Source organism: Sorex fumeus, unplaced genomic scaffold, assembly GCF_029834395.1.
Source record: "Sorex fumeus unplaced genomic scaffold, SorFum_2.1 ptg000265l, whole genome shotgun sequence".
Taxonomy (NCBI): Eukaryota; Metazoa; Chordata; class Mammalia; order Eulipotyphla; family Soricidae; genus Sorex; species Sorex fumeus.
In genome coordinates, this window is record NW_026606322.1 from 23,861,477 (window position 1) to 23,881,521 (window position 20,045).

Genomic DNA, 20,045 nt, shown 5'->3' on the forward strand with positions numbered 1-20,045 from the left:
TTAAGTAGGGAAAAATTAAAAGAAATGTATACTAGATAGTGTTCCCTTTAAGCCAAGTGTCTTGTTATTTAAACTTCTTGTTTGTTTTTTTTAAAAAAAAAAAGCTAATTTTTAGTGATAGATTTTTTTATTATTATTAGTGAAACATCGAACCTGGGCTGACCTGGCTACCGAGAGTATCTCGCCCCCTGGCAAGTTACCCATGATGTATTCGATATGCCAAGCACAGTAACAACAAGTCTCACAATGGAGGTATTACTGGGCCTGCTCTAGCAAAGCTATGAACAACAGGAGGACGGTGCTACAATGCTACAAGTGAAACATCATGAGTTACAATTGTAGACTTACAAACTTCTGTGTTTGCGTTTCAGTTATACAATGATGGAGTACCCATACCTTCACCAGTGCCCATTCTCCATCACCAATGATCCCAGTAGCCCTTCCACCACACCCCGGCCCCCTCCCACCTCACCCTCTCTCTGTGACAGGGCATTCCCTTTTGCTCTCTGTTTCCTTTAGGGTGTTGTGGTTTGCAATAGAGGTATTGAGTGACCATTGTGTTCAGTCTATCGTCTACTTTCAGCACACATCTCACATCCTGAGCAAATCTTCCAAATATCCCTTACTTGGTGTTCCCTTCTCTATCTGAGCTGCCTTTTCACCCAGCATGTGAGGCCGGCTTCCAAGCCGTGGAGCAGACCTCCTGGTAATGATAGATTTTTAAGGCCTTACTCACTTATCTGTGTCACATAGAAAGACAAGCAGTCACTATAAAATATCTATACACCCTGCTTTATAGAAGTCCCAATGAAAACTATATTTTCATATATATAAATATTTTGTTATAAATATAATATATTGTTATTAGTATTTGTGGTTCTAATGATTGTGTTACAGAAATCTGACCAAGAAACAGGTACAAATTCTTTTTTTTTTAATTTTTATTAGTGAAACATCATGAGGTACAGTTGTAGACTTACAAATTTTTGTGCTTGGGTTTCAGTTATACAATGATTGAGTGAAACAGGTACAAACTCTTGAGAGATTAGAGGGAGAGACAGCTGCAATAATGCCTGTGGGGCCAGAACAATAGGGCAGAGATTTGCCTTATACATAGATGACTCCCCTCCACTCCAATCCTGGCCAGGAGTGAATCCTGATTCCTAAACACACAGCCAAGAGTAAGCGGGTGTGGTTTAAAAAACAAAGGGGGAAAAAACTTACACATACAGACTTGATCTGGCTATTGCCAAAACAAGCCCAGCCTCAAGCACAGTTAATAAGGAGTTTTTATAGGCTAGATACAGGTTATATCATTTCTAGAGAAACATTTTCCTCTTTCATTGTTTTCAAATGTTTTAATTGAATCACCCTGCATTACAAATTCATGATTGGGTTTCAGACATACAGTGTTCCAACACCAATCCCTTGGTCAGTGTCCACTTCCTTCCACCGATGCTCCCAGAAAACATTTTTCTCATCTAACGTACACAATGGTTGCTAACATGGTATGCGTAGTTGGTTCAATCAGTGATTAGTACAATTAGTTTCTAAGTCCCGTGTAGATATTTACTCATTGTTTTTGTGACCCTGTTCCAGTTCCTGCTCAAGCAACCTGACTGGCTTTGTTCACCTCTTCTGTTCAGTTTTTAGGATGGGGCACTCAGAGGTCCTGCCTCTTGCAAGGCAAGTGCCCTACCTAGTATATTATTCCTTCAGTTTCTGGCCCACGTTTTTTTAATTGTAAAAACAAATGGCACTTTTTTGGGGTAGGGAAGAGTGTCACACTCGCAGAGGTGAAGGGTGACTTTTGCTGGTGCTGGGGATTATACATGGGGCCTAGGAGCTCTTAATTTCCCTGCTACAGTTGAACTCAGGCTCTCACATAAATAAGGCAATTGATTTTTCCAGAGGTTCATCCCAAGATTCCTTAAGACTTACTTTTTTTTTTTTTTTTTTTTTTTTGCTTTTTGCTTTTTGGGTCACACCCAGCGTTCCTCCTGGCTCTGCACTCAGGAATTACTCCTGACAGTGCTCAGTGGACCATCTGGAATGCTGGGAATCGAACCCAGGTCAGCTGCATTCAAGGCAAAAGCCCTTTCCGCTGTGCTATCGCTCCAGCCCTTCATGATTTACTTTTATTTACTTTGTTATTATTATCTTGCTATATGCTGATTTTTGTGATAACTAATATATATTAGCTCTCAATTTCACAAAATTCATACAAGTAGATCCCAGCTTTCACAGAGAAAAGTGATTTATATCTCCCATTCTGAGGCATGTTTTTTACTGAAGTAAGTTGTTAAAAAGAAACTATACTATAATCTCAGTTTTTTTTTTTAAATTACGTATTGGTCAGGGATTTGGCTTGAGGTTGGAGTGAATATTTAAGCATGTATAAGCTCTAGTTTGGATTCCTGATGCCCCCCCATCCAAATTGTTTTAAACAAATTATAGGGGCCAGAGTGATAGTATAGCGATTAAACCTCTTGCCTGGCATGCGTCTAATCGGGTTTGATCCCTGGCACACATTGTGGTTCCCTGAGCTCCACCAGGATTTATCCCTGAGTACAGAGCGAGGAGTAAGCTTTGAGCACCACCAAATGTGACCTAATCCCCCTCTCCATAAAAGGCAATTACATATGAAGAAAATAATGGGAAATTTCAATTATCTCTGAATCACAAAGGCTTCAGAAACAAAGCTATTTAGCAAATGGAATGAATCCCAAAGTCAGAATACAGATAAATCCTAGTATTGAACATACTTAACTAATTGTGTGATCTTGGATTTATAATTTAGGATTAGCTTTCCTGGAAGTATTCATATAGACTTTTCCTATGATATTCAGATAAGTTTTTTTTTTTCAAATATTTGTCACTTTGACAAGTGCAACTAAGATCAATAGAGGCCCAGGCCTCTAGAGAGAAGATTACTATAAATTTAAAAGTCCGGGGAGGGGCCAGAGATAGTACAGCACCATGGAGTGTAACCATCAAACAAAACCAAAACTTGGGGCAGGAGAAATAGTACAGGGGCTAGGACGTTTGTCTTGCACACAGCTGACCTGGGTTCGATCCCCAGCATCCCATAACCCTGAGCAATGCCAGGAGTAATTCCTGAGTGCAGAGTCAGTAGTAAGCCCTGAGCATCGTCAGGTGTGAGCCCAAAAAGCAAAAAAATAAAAATAAAAGCAAAACAAAAGTCTGGGGAGATGGCTCAAAGGCTGGAGCCCCAGGATGGCCTGATCTCTAAGGTGGAGTGGCCACAAGGACTTCCAGATGTGGTCAAATTCAAAGAATGACTATTACTCAAGATCATCTCTGTTTTATTTTTTATTTAATTTTGTTTTGTTTTGTGACCACATCCAGCGGTGCCTAGGGGTTACTCCCTCTCTGCACCCAGGAATTACTCCAATAGTGCTCAGAGGGAACCATATGGAATGCTGGGAATTGAACTCAGGTCAGCTGCATGCAAGACAAGAATCCTACCCACTGCACTATCACTTCAGTCGTGGTCTTCTCATTTCTAATCAGACCTATCCATCTTTTTTTGGATGTGGGCATACCTGACAGTACTCGGGAGTTCCTTATGACTCAGTGCTCAGGAGTCACTCTTGGTGGTGTTCAGGGAACCATGTAGTGCAGGTTTCAAACCTGGGCCTTCTGCAAAGCATACATTCCAGTTCTTGCAACTCTCGTGCCCCAGAGCTGCCTCTCCAAAGGCAGGAAAAATGTGCAGGCAAGGTTTTATGATATTAAATCATCTCTTCCTCACCATGTAAGACCCTGCTCATCTCTCCTTGATGCATATACTTTCCCATTCCTTGCGCAGGATCCAATCAGTCCCATTTACTTTTTATACTTGTTTTTGGGGCCACACCTTGCTGTTCTCAGGGCTTACTCCTGACTGTAGTTGAGGTTGCTCACAGAGGTGCTTGGGAGGGGGATCATGCAGTAACAGGTGTCGAACCCAGGTTTTCTGCGTGTTCTTTGAGTGTCTAATAAGGACTAATTATGTATAGACCTTAATTAACATGTTATTCTCACCTCTCTCCTCTCCAAAATGCTTTTCTTTTTTTAAGTAGACAAGTTATTAAAAACTTGCATCTTTTGCATGTCGAAAGTAGACTATGGACTGAACATGTTTGCCACTCAATGCCTCTTTTGCAGACCACAACACCCAAAAGGAGAGAGAGAACACAGGGGATTGCCCTGCCACAGAGACAGGGGGGATGGGGGGATGGGGGTGGGAGGGATATTATCCATGGTGGTGGAAAATGGGCACTGGTGGAGGGATGGGTATCTGATCATTGTATAATTGAAACCAAAGCACAAAAAATTGTAAATCTACAACTTTAAAAAAATAAAATAAAATAAAGGGGAAAAAATATTAAAAAAAAACTTGCATCTTTAATTTCACTATTGAAAATTTTGAATTTTTCTTTTTAGACAAATACCTGTATCATATCCTCAATTTTGCCTCAGATTATAGAGCTAAATATTTAACCTTCTGGCCCTTTACCGAAAAAAGTTTGTAGATCTCTTTTCTAAAAATATATTCTAACTTTGGTACATTTACACAATGGAGTACTACGTAGCTGTTAGAAAAGATGAAGTCACGAAATTTACATGCAAGTGGTACAACATGGAAAGTATCATGTTAAGCGAAATGACTCAGAAAGAAAGGGATAGACATAGAAAGATTGCATTCATCTGGGGAACATATAGTAACAAAATAGGAAAATAACACCCAAGAATGGCCGAGATTAGTACCAGGAATTTTACTCCATGGCTTGGAGGCCAACCACACATACTAGGGGAAAAGGGAGCTCAGATAAAGAAGGGAACACCAAATAAAGGTGTTGGGAGGATCTTCCCAGAATAGGAGAAGCATGCGGAAAGTAGACTATAGACCAAGCATGATTGTCACCCATTGCCTCTTTTGCAAACCACAACACCCAATAAGAGAGAGAGAACAAAAGGGAATGCCCTGCCACAGAGGCAGGGTGGGATGGGGGGGATGGGGGGTGGGAGGCATACTGGGATCTGTGGTGGTGGGAAATGGGCACCGGTGGAGGGATGGGTATTTGATCATTGTATAATTGAAACCCAAGCACAAAAATGTGTAAGTCTGCAACTGTACCTCATGATGTCTCACTATTAAAAAAATTTTTAATAAAAAAAAATACATTCTAAGGGACCGAAGCGATAGGACAGCGGGTAGGGCCTTACACGGGGTCAACCCAGGTTCTATCTCCAGCATCCCATATGGTCGCCTCAGCACTGCCAGGAGTAATTCCTGAGTGCAAAGCCAGGAGTAACCCCTGAGCATTGCTGGGTGTGACCCAAAAAGGGAAAAACAAAGTACATTCTGAATATGAAGCTGGCCAGTGAAAGAGAGGAAATATTTCTAGTTAAAAAGAGAGCTGGTATTGGGGCTGGAGCGATAGCACAGCGGGTAGGGCATTTGCCTTGCATGGGGTAGCCCCAGGGTTTGATTCCCAGCATCCCATGTGGTTCCCCGAGCACTGCCAGGAGTAATTCCTGAGTGCAGAGCCAGGAGTAACCCGTGAGCTTCGCCCGGTGTGACCCACAAGGCAAAAAAAAAAAAAAAAGACAACTGGGGCATGTGAATGAGGACAAATAGTGTATGTAAAAAATAATATTAACGGGGCTGGAGCGATAGCACAGCGGGTAGGGCACGCAGCCAACATGGCCAACACAGGTTCTATTCCCAGCATCCCATATGGTCCCCCGAGCACCGCCAGGAGCAATTCCTGAGTGCATGAGCTAGGAGTAACCCCTGAGCATCGCCGGGTGTGGCCCCAAAAGCAAAACAATAATAATAATAATAATAATAATAATAATAATAATATTACCTATTTAATCATACAAACACCATTCTTTCCGCTTGCCCTGTTGAGACATTCTGTAATACCAGTTTCTTCCAGGAGGTGTCTCACATTAGCTTCCAAAAATTCTACTATGAAAAGTGTCCACTATGCAGAAACTTTGAAAGATAGAATATTCACAAATCCACCACATTCTTTATAAAAATTTAATTTTTATAACATGTCTCTCCATTTATCTTTTTAATGGATCAACATCTCTCTGTCCATATGCTTAAGTAATTAATATTCAATATCTTTCTCTTTTGGGTGACGATGGGGGGTGCCTACCCAACTGTGCTTGAGTTCTTTCAGAGACTATAAAGTGCTGGGATCAAATTCAGGGGTCCTGAAAGAAAAGTGTATACCCCAGCCCTTTGTGCTCTATCCCTACAGGTCCACTTTCTACTGCTTTCTTACTTTTGAGGGATGGGTTCTAGAGGATTGCTGATCCTGTACTCCTATGACATCAGTCCCTTTCTCTCCTTCTCCACAACTCTAAAGCTGGTGTCACCACATTGCATTACTGACGGTGGCTTGATGTTCTTCCCCATCTGTAATTAAGGTCTACAAAATATCCTAGGGAATTGACCAATGCTATAGGTTGGGCCAAAAGGAAGCAATAAAGAGAAGGCTGACTCAATTTCTTTACTTCTCATGAGGTGTAGGGTGTTGGTCCAGCAACTCTAAGGAGGGGTCCTTGAGAAGTGGTGGGTAGGCATGGCATGTTCTACTGATGTGCCAAGTCAAGAGCCGGCTTCTGGGTACCTGTGTGGGCTGGAGGTATTTTGCAAATGAGCTCACCTGAAAAGCTTGACATCAAATAGCCAATTCCAGGGCTGGAGAGATAATAGAACAGTTAATGCGCTTGCCTGTACACGGCTTTCTGGATTCCATCCCCAGCACCCACAAAGTCCCCCAAGCACCGCAGCAGTGATCACTGAGTGCGAAGCCAGGAGTACGCCCTGAGCACAACCAGGTCTGGACTCCCCACCTAAAAAAAAAAAAACCTAAAAATAAAAAGCAATTTTAAAATTACCATAAAAAGTTAAAAGAGATTTTAAGATTGTAGAAGAAAGAAAATAGCTTAATAGGGGCCAGAGCGATAGTACAGTGGGTAGGGCATTTACCTTGCATGCAGCCGACCTGGGTTCGATCCCCAGTATCCCATATGGTCCCCCAAGCACCGCCAGGAGTAATTCCTGAGTGCAGAGCCAGGAGTAACTCCTGAGCACCGCTGGGTGTGACACAAAAAGAAAAAAAATAGCTTAATAATTTTATAACTTCCAATAGGATCCTTTTCTGTGCTCTTTCAAAAAGAGGCCCTCATACTAGTTTGAGGGCTGCTTCCATGGTGCTTGGAGGACCACATAGTGCTGGGGGTCTAACCTGGGCCCCCAGCAAATAGCTCCAGTCCTGTACCCTCACAACTTCATTTTACGTTGAGCCCTGAAAATTATGTACCAGGTCCTGTTGATAAGTTCAAATCTTTCTTATTTGCTTGTCTGCTTTCCTTCCAATTCACTGGTTATTTAAAAAAAATTTTTTTTTGAGCCACAACCAGCAATGCTCAGGAGTTACTCCTGGCTCTTCAATCAGGAACTACTCCTGGCACTGCTCAGGGGACCATATGGGATGCTGGGAATCAAACTTTGGTTTTCTATGTGCAAGGCAAGTGCCCTACTCATTGTACTATTGCTCTGGCTCTCAATTTACATGCTTTTAAAGAAATTAAGTCATACTGCAGATGCCAATTACAACCCTGTTGAGTCATTTCATGTTCCTTTTTACCCTTTATTTCATGTAACTGTTAAAAAAGCTTGGTTGGATTTAGATTTAAGAATGAGAGCTAGATGTCACGTGGCTCAAATAATAATGGTGGGTCTGGTGTCGAAATATTGAATGTGATCAAAGTAGAGAGAGAGTAATGTGGAAATCATCTGCCCCACAGGTAGGGGGAGGGTGTAGGGTGGGGGTATACTGGGTGTTTGGTGGTGGAGAATGGGCACTGGTGAAGGTACGGGTGTTTCATTGTATGACTGAGACATAGACCCAAAAGCTTTGTAACTGTTCTCATGGTGATTCAATAAATAAAATTATAAAAAATGAAAAAAAAGTAAGGTGGAGTTCATGCACAATTCAATCAGCTAATCAGTGGCTGAATAAATATCAGTACTCCTACATTAAAAAAAAAAAGAATGAGAGCTAGGGAGATAGTGAAATGGGTAGGGTGCTTGCCTTGTATGTGGTTGACCCAGGTTCAATCCCTAGCACCTTATATGGGCCTCTGAGCACTGTCAGAAGAGATCTCTGAGCACAGACCCAGGAGTAAGCCTTGAGCACCATCGGGTATGATTCCTCAAGAAAAATTGCCTTATGATTTTTGAGGGGAAAGTGTAGGGGTTCCCAAAGTGGCAGAGGCAAGTCCCAGCCATACTTGACAGGATTGTGTAGATCTGATGATTCAGTGCTTGGGTCCAACGGTTCTGGGGATCATGAAATACTGAGAATAAAATTCTGGACTTCACTCATGCAAGGCCTGTATATGCTCCAGCTCTTTGAGCTATTTCCCCAGCCCTGATCTTCCATTTTAAGAATATTTCAGTGTCAAAGATGCATTTCAGCAGTCAAACATTTGCTTTGCATGTGTGGGACCCTGGTTTGATTGCAACACACACACACACACAACACATAACTCCACAATTTTCATAAAGCTTCGACATATTTTTTTAATGCTTCATAATTTTTTAAGGATGGCACATCTGGCAGACCAAATCCGGATTGGCTGCATGCAAGGCAATCACCTTATCCACTGTACTATCGCTCCAGTCCAATGCTGCATAATTTTTTTTCTTTTTTTGCTTTTTGGGTCACATCCAGTGATGCTCAGGGATTACTCCTGGAGGTGCTTGGGGGATTGTTGGGAATGCCTGGGATTGAACTCTGGTTAGTTGTGTGCAAGGCAAATATCCTACCTGCTGTACTATAGCTCTGGCCCCTGCTGCATAATTTTTAAGTCTGGTTATTTTCTGCTCTTGTTAACAAGTTACTCCTTTAAAAGTCCTCCCTATTGCCCTTGGCAGGGCCAGCGCCGAGCTGCATCTTTTGAGCCCTACTTGCCAAAAAAACGTTCATTTAAAAAAAGAAAAAAAGAAAAAAAATCAGAGTAAAAAAAAGGTCCTATTTATATACTTTCTTTTATTTTTTATTTTTTGGGATTTTTTTAAGTTTTTTTTTGAGACACACCTGCAGTGCTCAGTGCTTACTCCTGGCTCTGTGCTCAGGGCTCACTCCTGGAGGGTTCAGGGAATCATATGGAATGCCAAGGATCTAATCGAGTCACCCATGTGATGAAATGCCCTGCCTTTTGTACCATCCTCTGGGCCCAATAAGCATTGTTTAATGAACACAGTAATTTATTGAAATAAACTTACCTAGAGAAATGTGAGAGGAAAGGTAGAGAGAGACACACATGTTCAATAGAGAACACAGTCTTCTCTGGAAGGGGGAAAAAATTATTATTATTATTATTATTGTTCGTTTTGCAATGCCAGAAAAGGAACTCAGGATATAACATGCAAGGTTCACATGTAGCTCCACAGTAAAAAAAACCATCGCAACCCCTCCAAGTCCTCCCTGAAGTCAATTCCTAAGAATCTTAAACTGACCAACCCGCTGGGAATTATGGAGGTACAGCCGGGACCCCTTCCACTCCTAAGAGCACTCGATTCAAGGAAAACAAAAACAATGAGGGTCATTTCCGCAGCAGTTTATGTATTCCTGTCATTGTCTTACGTGGCCTTCATGTGACTTTCCGCACTTTCAGAACACTTCAGGGTGAACTTAAGAGATAGCTCAAAGGGCTGGAGCCCATGGCAGGGGGTGGGCTCAACACCTGACCCCCACCCCCCATCACAACGCTATGGGGAACCTCTGTGCTATAAGCCAGGAGCGATCAAAACTCAGGCTGCAGCAAGTGGCTGTCATGGATCTCTCACTTCCTTTGATCACATTGGCCCAATGTCCTTTGGTTTATTGGGAGGAGGGGACACTTATTGGGGTGCTCAGGAGACCAGAGTGCTGAGGCTCCAACCCCGGACTCCAGCATGCAGACGGTGCACTCCAGACGACTCCCTCACCCACTCAGCCTTTAGTCTCTTGCTCTGTTTCACAGAATCTTTCAAATTGAGAGTTCCTGATTCTTTTAGGCTGATTCCAGTCGTGGATTTTTCAGTTTTCAGTTTTGCTTTGGAGCCACACCCAGCACTGCTCAGGCTTACTCCTGGCTCTGAATCCAGAGACCAATCACTCCTGGCGGTGCTTGGAGGACTAAAAGGGGTACCAGGGAATTGGTCAACCGCATGGAAGGCTAGCACCCTGCCCACTGTACTTTCTCTCTGGTCCATTCAGTCATATTTTCTGTGGGTGATACACAGAAATGCACGTGTAGATCCTTCTTCAAACAAATGCTGAGGGTCCAATGTTGGGGTTTCATGGTCAGTAGCATCCTTCAGCTGGCATTAAGGCCCAGCTCAGTTGCTGAGATGCAACTCTTAGATCATGGCCTCCTGGGAGGAACCCACATCAGTCAACTAAGCAAGATGGAGGTTCAAAGAAGGTTAGTATGGGGCGGCCTTCACAGGAGTGAAGGCACTTGCCTTGAATGAGGCTAATCCCGGTTTGGTCCCCAGCAACACATACAGTCCCCTGAGCACAGAGCCAGGAGTCACCCTGGGCACCACTGGGTATGTCCCCCTCCCCTCACCAAATTGTTTTTTTAAAAATTATGGTTGATCATTGGGCCCTGGAAGGGCTACTCTGGCAAATTCCAGAGATTCTGGCAGGATTGACTGGGGTTTAATGGGGTCAGTAATATATTTAACTTCCAATACTGCTTTCTTCCTCTTCTTTCACAGAAGTCAAACCTGACAAATACCTTGCACTCTAATATGTCTTAGTGCTTCTTGAGAACAAGTCTATGACACTAGATGATGCTTTCCCACATGTTCTACTTTCAGCTCTATTGCCCAAAAAAATATCCTATCCCAATTACTATGAACTTATTTACCTTACAATGGTACATCCACCTCACCATTCTATAATGTCTTTCTATGATGTCTTTTCCCTTTCCCTTTCTTTCGAATTATGCTGTCAAGGTTGAGCCCAGAGCCCAGAGCTTCCCATTCGCAATGCAATGCAGATGCATTACATTTGCAATGCAAATGCTCTGTCACTGATCTGCATTCTCAGCCCTATGGAAAGCCTGAATTCCACATTTCCAAAGGGACCCTTTCCCTCACAAATATGTACCTTCTTCTTCTCTGTCTTCCTTTGACAATTGATACCAAGATTCACTAAGATCCCATCTTCACAATGGTCTCCTTACCGCCTGTATGTCGACTGACATATTAACAATTTATTCCCCAAACATGATAGTTTGAAACAAAATATTTATCTTTCTAGAGAAGGGACTACCAAGCAAAGGATACTTGGAGGCTTCACTCGGGATGGGAGAAGTGTGCTGAAAGTAGACTATCGACTAAACACGATGGCCACTTACTACCTGAATTGCAAACTATAACATCCAAAGAGAGAGAGAGAGAGTCAAAGGAAATGTGCCTGCCACAGAAGCAGGGGGGTGAAAGGGGTGGGGGTGGCAGGAGGGATACTGAGAACATTGGTGGTAGAGACTGGGCGCTGGTGGAGGGATGGGTACTCGACCACTGTATGACTGAAATCACGATCACGACCATCCTGTTATTCGTCGATTGCCTCGAGCAGGCCCCAGTAACGTCTCCTTCATCCTAGCCCTGAGATTTTTTAAAAAGTGCTATATTCAAGGCTCTTTCAGAGTTAGGAGAATGAGACCCATCATTGTTACTGGTATTTGGCATATTGGGTACAACACGGGGAGTTTGCCAGACTCTGCTGTGTGGGCAGGTTACATTCGATAGCCTGCCAGTTTGTCCAAAGTAGGAATGAGATATTAAGATGTTCCGGGAGCTGGGTTTTATAGTCTCTGAGTCTTGGCCGTTGATGGGATTACATGGCACCAGGGGGCCAGTTGTTGGGTGTGACCCCCGCCTACTGGAATTTGGAGGATCTGGGTGGGGGATGCTCAGCCCCGATCCGAGTAGACTTGGAGATCTCAGCCCCGGGACCCGCTTGCCTTTGTTCCTCTGCCGGTACCTTCATGTGTGCGGAGAGTGGTCTCAGCATGGTGGTGGCTGGTTCTGGAGGTCTTCGGCTGCCGGAGCCCTGGTCGGGGCGGGGAGGAAAGCTCAACCCGCTCCCCTCCAAGGGGCCCCGGTGAGGATAGCCAGGCGTGGGGGCAGGAGGCTCTGCGCTGCTCTCTTCCGGGAGCTGGATTTTATGTCTCTGAGTCTTGGCCGTTGATGGGATTACACTGCACCAGGGGGCCAGTTGGTGGGTGTGACCCCTGCCTACATGACTGAAATGTAATCACAAAAGTGTGTAAGTCTGTAATTCTATCTCATGTTGTTTCATTAAAAGTTAAAAAAACTTTTATCTCCGAATTGTATTTATTTTGCTTTTTGGCCACATCTAGCAATGCTCAGGGGTTACTCCTGGCTTGGTACACAGGAATCACTCCTAGAAGAGCTGGGGGAACCATATGGGCTGCTGGAGATCAACCCGGATAGTCTAACCAGGTTCAAGGAAAATACCCTATTCGCTGTACTATCATTCGGGCCCTTAGATTTCATAGTTGTTTTTTTTTTTTTTTTTTTTTTTTTTGGTTTTTGGGTCACACCCGGCGATGCTCAGGGGTTGCTCCTGGCTCATGCACTCAGGAATTGCTCCTGGCGGTGCTCGGGGGACCATATGGGGTGCTGTGTCGGTCATGTTGGCTGCGTGCAAGGCAAACGCCCTACCCGCTATGCTATCGGTCCAGCCCCAGATTTCATAGTTTTAATGAATTAGAAAGTCAAAAGGTTTCTGTCTAGATGGAAACCAAAATAATAAGGAGCATATTGTGCATCAGTATTTTGGGTCTTTTCTTCTCTTTTTGGATTTTAGGGCCACATCAGGGAGTGCTGGCGGTGATTCCCAGCTCAGTGCTCTGGATACCCCCAGCAGAGTTCAGGAGACCACGTGGTGCCAGCGATAAAGCCGCTGCGCCAGCCTATTCAGCTCTCTCCCCACCCCAAAAAAATCTCTGGCCTCCAGAGATTTTGAAGAAGCTCATTTTAATTCAATAATATCGATTACACACTTCTGGCCCCCCAGAACTTTCAGGAAAAGAAAATCTAACAGGGCGAATCTCCCAGAGACACTGCTGCTGAATCATCCCGGGTGGCCTGGGGTCAGAGCAGAGATGCTGGAGCCTTCTGGGGACGAGACAGGCTGAGTGGCTGCTCTGCTGAGAGGCCCAGCACCCCACCCACACCTCCATGCTTTGGCACATAAATGGGTCCTCTTCACAACTCCATGACTCATCTCGAAGAAAGCTGTTGAATTGACCTGGTTCCATATTTGAGACACCTCCAAATTTCACAGTAATGACAGCCCAGTAGGAGGACAGAAAATTAGCTGGGAAAGTTTTGTAGAAGTCTCCTCTAGACTCAGTGAGCAAAAATAAGACAGATGGCTCAACCAGCACCAAACAGCTCAGAAAATCCTCAGACAATAACTTTAGTAACACCATTGTGAAATACATTGTTGGAAGAAGCAACACAAATTTTTGTGTGTGTGATTGAGCCCAAAGACACAAGCTTTTTCTTTTCTTTTTAGGGTCACAACCAGCAATGTTCAGGGCTTCTTCCTGGCTCTGCACCCAGGAATTACTCCTGGCAGTGCTCAAGGGGCCATATGGGATGCTGGGAATCGAACCTGGGTCAGTCGGTGCAATGCAAATGCCCTCCCCGCAGAATTATCACTCCAGCTTTTTAAAAAAAATTTTAATTGCAATTTTGTCCTGGGTTTCCATGAGAAAGTGAGGGGAGGGGGGTTCACTCAGCCTGCACAATAAGCTGAAGGTGTGCATAGGCCTAAAGCGAATGATTCTGTGCCTGCCACAAGGGAGCAGGCTTTTTTTTTTTAATTATTTTTTTAATTAAATCACCGTAAGCTATAGTTACAAACTTTCATGTTTGAGTTTCAGTCACACACTGATCAAACACCCATCCCTCCACCAGTATACATTTTCTCCACCACCAATGCCCCCAGTATCCCTCCCTCCCTCCCCGCCCTCCCCCTACCTCTATGGCAGACAATTTCCCCCATACTCTCTATTTTGGGGCATTATGATTTGTAATACAGATACTGAGAGGCCATCATTTTATTTATTTAGTTTTTTATTAGCGAAACACCGTGAGGTACAGTTGTAGATTTACAAATTTTTGTGCTTGGGTTTCAGTTATACAATGATCGAGTACCCATCCCTCCACCAGTGCCCATTCTCCACCACCACTGATCCCAGTATCCCTCCCCCCCACCCTGTCCCCCTCATCCCACCCTGCCTCTGCGGCAGGGCATTCCCCCTTGTTCTCTCTCTCCTTTTGGGTGCTGTGGTTTGCAAAAGAGGCATTGAGTGGCAATCATGTTCGGTCTAGAGTCTACTCTCAGCATGCATGAGAGGCCATCATGTTCAGTCCTTTACCTACTTTTAGCACCCATCTCCCATTTTGAACAATCCCTCTAAACATCGTTGACTTAGTGATCCCTTCTCTATCCCAGCTGCCTTCTCTCCCAGCTTATAAGATAGGCTGTCAACCATGGAGCAATCTTCCTGGAAGGGAGCAGGCTTGAGGGATTGGTGGGACACTAAGGATATTGGTGGAGAAGGGATCCCACTGGTGGTAGGATTAATGTTGGAACATTGAATACCTGAAACAATGGTATTGTGAACAACTTTATAAATCCTGATCTTAAATAAAGTTTCAAACATTTAAAAAACAAAACTCTGTTGACTTAAGTTACTGAAATAGTGATAACGTGTTAAATGACCACAGGAAACCAACATAACAAGCTGAGCACATACAAACTGGTGAAGCAATGAAGAGAATACTCTGTTCCTAGGTACAGAGAGGCTGACAACAGCACCAATTTTGGCACATTGCTCCTTAAATGAGCAAGAGAAAATGGTGTACAGCTGAATCTTTTTATTTTTTTTCAGTGCTGGGGTTAGATGCCAGGTTTCATCACACAGGTCAAGCAAGAATTCTACCACCGAGTTACTTCAAACTCAGAATCTTTTGCCTGCTAAAGAAAAAGTAAACATAAAGTTAGATGGATGTTTTTGGAAATATTCCTTTATGACACTATGTAAACTGTTTTTGTTGCTGTTTTTGCTGACATGGGGGGAGGGGTTAGGGTCATACATGGCAGGGCTTACTCCTGGCAGTGCTGGGGGGACCACATACAGTGCTGGGGATCAAATCAGAGTCAGCAGCATGCAATGCAAGCTCCATAATCCCTGTATTACTTCTCTTGCTTTTCATTTTTTTCTTATTTTAATGCAGCATACAATTTAAAATAGGATATACACAATACATTGTATTTTTTGAGGGTTTCTGGCCATAACCAGCAGTTCTCAGGGCTTAGTTGTGGCTCTGTGCTCAGGATCACATCCTGGAGGGGCTCCAGGGACCATAGAGTGTGCCAGGGATCAAACCTGGGTCAAGCAATGTACAAGGCAAATACCCCCCACCCCACACACATACTTTCTCTTCAGCCTCCATATAATATATTCTAAAGAACACTGACAACCAGCCAAAGAATGTACTACAACAGAGCAAAACTCCCAAGACACAGCTTCCTGCTTTTCTTCTACGGAGCTAGTTTTCAATTTCAAGAGGCTGGAGAGACAGTACAGTGGACAGGGCACTTGCCTTGCCCAAGGCTGATCCAATTTGATCCCTGGCATGCTCCCCAGAGCACCAAATAGCTCCAGGGTGAATATGTAGCTAAGAGTGAATCCTGAGCATTGCCAGGTGTTGTCTAAACCTCCACTTCTCCCGCCCCCAAAATTTCTAAATTCAATGAAACAAAAAGTTTCCTAAAATGTTTAGGAAAGGACTCTGAATTCTGCAAGATTAAATTCCTGAAGGTAGGACTGACTCCACCCTCAACTCGCATCAGTCTTTTTCTTGGAACTTAAATGCAGGACTAATATAGTTTTTTTTCTTCTTCAACGATCAAACATTTGTTTAACCAAGAAAGAAGGAAAAAAAAAGAAAGAAGAAAGAAAAAGAAGAAAAAAAATGGAGGGGGAAAAAAAAGAAAAAAAACATTTGTTTAACCATCTGTGATATAAAACAGAGTTAGATGAAACCCTATCTGTCTGTATGTTTGGACAAATATATCAAATGTACCAAGTGTTCTCGACAGCTGTTGGCATATGTCAGCAAGGTGTGTGGGGGTTGAGATCAGGACAGTAAAAGAACCAACAGAACCAACTCCAGATTCTGGGTTTAGGCTCTTGGCTTTATGTTGCAGAAAATAATTTCAGGATAGGGCATAAATAAAATGAGTTTTATTTAAGAAATATGGGAGGAGGAGGACAGAGTAATAGTAAAGTGTGTATGGTGCTTGCCTTGCATGCAGCAGACTTGGGTTCGATTCCTGGCACCCCATATGGTCCTCTGAGCCCTCCTAGAAGTGATCCCTGAGAGCAGAGCCAGGACTAAGCTTTGAGCACTGCCAGATGTGGCCCCCAAACAATAAAGAAATATGAGAGGGACCAGAACTACAACAATACAGTTATACCCTAAAGGAAGGCATAGGAAACTCCAGAGTAGAGAGTAAAGAATACGTACACCGTGCTGGGATCTGAGCAGCTCCAGGAGGAAAATGTCAAGCATCTTTGGGAAGAGGATTTTCGGGTTTTGGCAGGGTGGGGGGTTTGTTCTTACAAGAGTGCAACTCCTGGTCAGCTCTGAATAGGTCTAGAGTTGCGAGCAAGTTACTCCTTTTTTCAAAATAGATCTAGTCTCTTCAAACATCTTTAATTATGTTATGACTTTTTGTTTCTCTGAACATTTTTTGATTGTTTTAGGGCTTTCTTTCTCTAAAGTTTACTGTCAAGGGGCCAACCCTACTGACAAATCTGTCAAATCCCTCTTTGCCTTGCTTTAAATTTTCTTGCTGATCTCCACTATATCATTTTGGGGGGTTTGTTTTGTGTTTGGACCACACCTACGGATGTTCAGGTGTAGAACATTGGTTTGTCCTTCCTGCATAGCCTCAGGTGGTTAAGGTTCATTGGGTTGTTTCCGTCACAGTGCTCCCATTCCTATGTTCATCTGTAACTTCTTTCTTTGTTCTCTGTTGACTTGTAAATATTGTTTTTCTCTTCTTAAGTCTTTTGCATAGTTTATTCAGAGCAAAGTCCTTTTTGTATGGGCACAGGAAGACAGTAGCAAATGCTATGCTTCTGTGGGAGCCCTTTGACTCTAAACGATATTTTCCTCCTGGGCATCTGTTCTCTCTACCTATGCCTCAGCTGCCCTTACTTCCTAGCACCCCCAAAGGCAGGGTCCCAATGAGGGACTGGATGGATCCAGGGTAAGCAGTGCGCTATGTGCTACCCTAGCATCAAGGTGGGCCTGGCCAAAGTACCTAATGCTTTACTATAAGTTAAGAGCTTGGTCATGGACAAATGCTGTCATGATCCAAAAAGTAATAACTAGATTTGGACCCTGCTAGGGTTAGGAATGACCAGTAACAATAATGGGTCTCATTCTCCTAAAGAGCCTTGAATATAATCTCAGGGCTAGGATGAAGGAGACGTTACTGGGGCCTGCTCGAGGTAATCGACGATTAACAGGATGATTTGTGATTGTGATTTGTGAATCTGGCCTAAGCACTGTAGTATGAGTCTGTGGAAGGACGTTCCCAGGAGAGCTGTCCTACAAGCCTCAATATATCTCTTACTGTGTCCATACAAAAATAACTAGTATTTATTATTTTGCTTTTTGGGTCACACCTGGCGATGCACGGGTTACTCTTGGCTCTGCACACAGGAGTCACTCCTGGCGGTGCTCAGGGGACCATATGGGATGCTGGGAATCGAATCTGGGTTGGCCGCGTGCAAGGCAAACGCCCTACCCACTGTGCTATCTCTCCAGCTCCAAATAACTAGTATTAAGTATTAAGATGTTGATTGAGATTTTGGATTGAGGGGAGAGAGAGAGAGAGAGAGAGAGAGAGAGAGAGAGAGAGAGAGAGAGAGAGAGAGAGAGATGAGCAGGAGAGACAGGAGGAGCCAGAAATGAGGGGCGGTTTGAGACTAGGATGGGAGGCTCAGAGAGACTGGAACAGGCATGGGGAGAATGGAATAAATGAAACTGATCAACCAACGGACTTGGCTCTTGTTTCCTCCTCCATTTGCCCCATGGCCTGGGCCGCCCTGGGTCGGGGGAGTGGCCCGGGTCCATGTGAACCCAGGCGGGCTACAAGGGGGAGAGTCCTGGGGGGCCTCTCCCAGGCCACCCCAGGGAGACTAAACACTCAGGGAGCACTCCTGTCAGGACTCGGAGGACCATTTGGGTTGCCAGAGTTCAAACCCAGGTTAGCTGCTTGCAAGGCAAGCATCCCTGCTTCTTAAAATGAGGGGATGGGAGCAATAGTACAGCAGGCAGGGTGTGCTTGCCTTGCACGGGGCCAGCCCAGGTTCTGTTCCCAGCATCTCATTTGGTTCCTGTAAACCCTATCAGGAATAATCCCTGAGTATAACCAGGCGTGGCCCCCAAATAAAAACAACTGACCTCCAATTTGGGTGCTGAAAGTTGATAAAATGGTATGTGTGATACCCTATCACTAACAGTATTGTAAACCACCAGGTCTGATAGAAAAAAGAACTGTTTCCATAAAGAAAGGCTGGTGGAATGAAAGGATCCTGGGGACATTGGTGGAGCAAAGTGGACACTGGAGGATTTGGTATTGAACTACTCTACACCTGAAACTAAATTATGAATAATTTTGTAACTGTAATTCAGTGATTCAATTAAAAAAAAAAAGACCTGTCTGCCCACTCACATTAGTGCATAATCTCTTCAACCAATACTAAATCTCCCATCTGAAAAGGTGGTGGTGGTGGGGGGAGCACATCTGGTGGTGCTTAGATTTTATTCCTGGGTCTATACTCCTGGATCACTACTGGAAAATTTGGGAAGCATATGGGGTGCCAGGGATTGAACCACGTTGGCCACGTGCAAGACAAACACCCTACTCCATTGTATCTCTCCAGTCGTTAAAAATAAAAAGGCCTATTTAGGGCAGCTTATACAGAGAGCATAAACCAATTCACATTTCAGTTTCCCTTCCTAGTCCTCTAGTTCCCTAGAAAAATTAAATAATTACCTCTTAGGGCTGGAGCGATAGCACAGCGGGTAGGTCATTCGCCTTGCACGGGCCAACCCAGGTTCGATTCCCAGCATCCCATACAGTCTCCGAACACCACCAGGAGTAATTCCTGAGTGCAGAGCCAGGAGTAACCCCTTGTGTATCGACGGTTGTGACCCCAAAAGCAGAAAACAATAGTAAAAAAAAAAAAAGAATTGCCTCTTGCCCCATTCCATAATGCTCAAGTATCTAGGTAGCACCGTAGATAAAAATCAAGAGATGGAGGCTTGGTGGTCCAGTGGGCTAAACCAGAGCTCCATTTTCCAAGGCCTCCAGGCAGTCTTTGCTCTAGGAGCAGAGAAGTGGCCCTGCGTTCCATTGATCATCTCTCCCCTCGCTCCACCTCCTCCCCAGCCCCTCATAATGTGCTCGGTTTGGGCGTTTAGCGCAGATTTTGTAAACGCAACTTATTAATGCTTGTAAACGCTCTAGCATCATTCCTGGCCGCAAGAAAGCATCCCGTGCACGTCATTTATAATTAATGCAAAGAGCCATCACACTCAACCGGATTTGCAGGACCTGAGACAGTTTGGACATCCTTTTCGCGCAAAAATGTGTCGCGCAAAAATGTGTCGCAAAAATGTGTCTTTAAGTTTAACCTGCGGGGTACCAGACGGCGGGTCACAAAAATTATAAGACAGGAGGGACCCTGGCGGCTTCGCTTTTCCTGCAGCGGGGCGACGGCTCTGGGACAAGCGAATGCAGCGGGATACAGAGTAACTCCAAAGCCCACAGCTGATCTGACAGCTGGAAAGACCCCACCGCGTGGCCACGGATGTTCCTCCTCCTCCT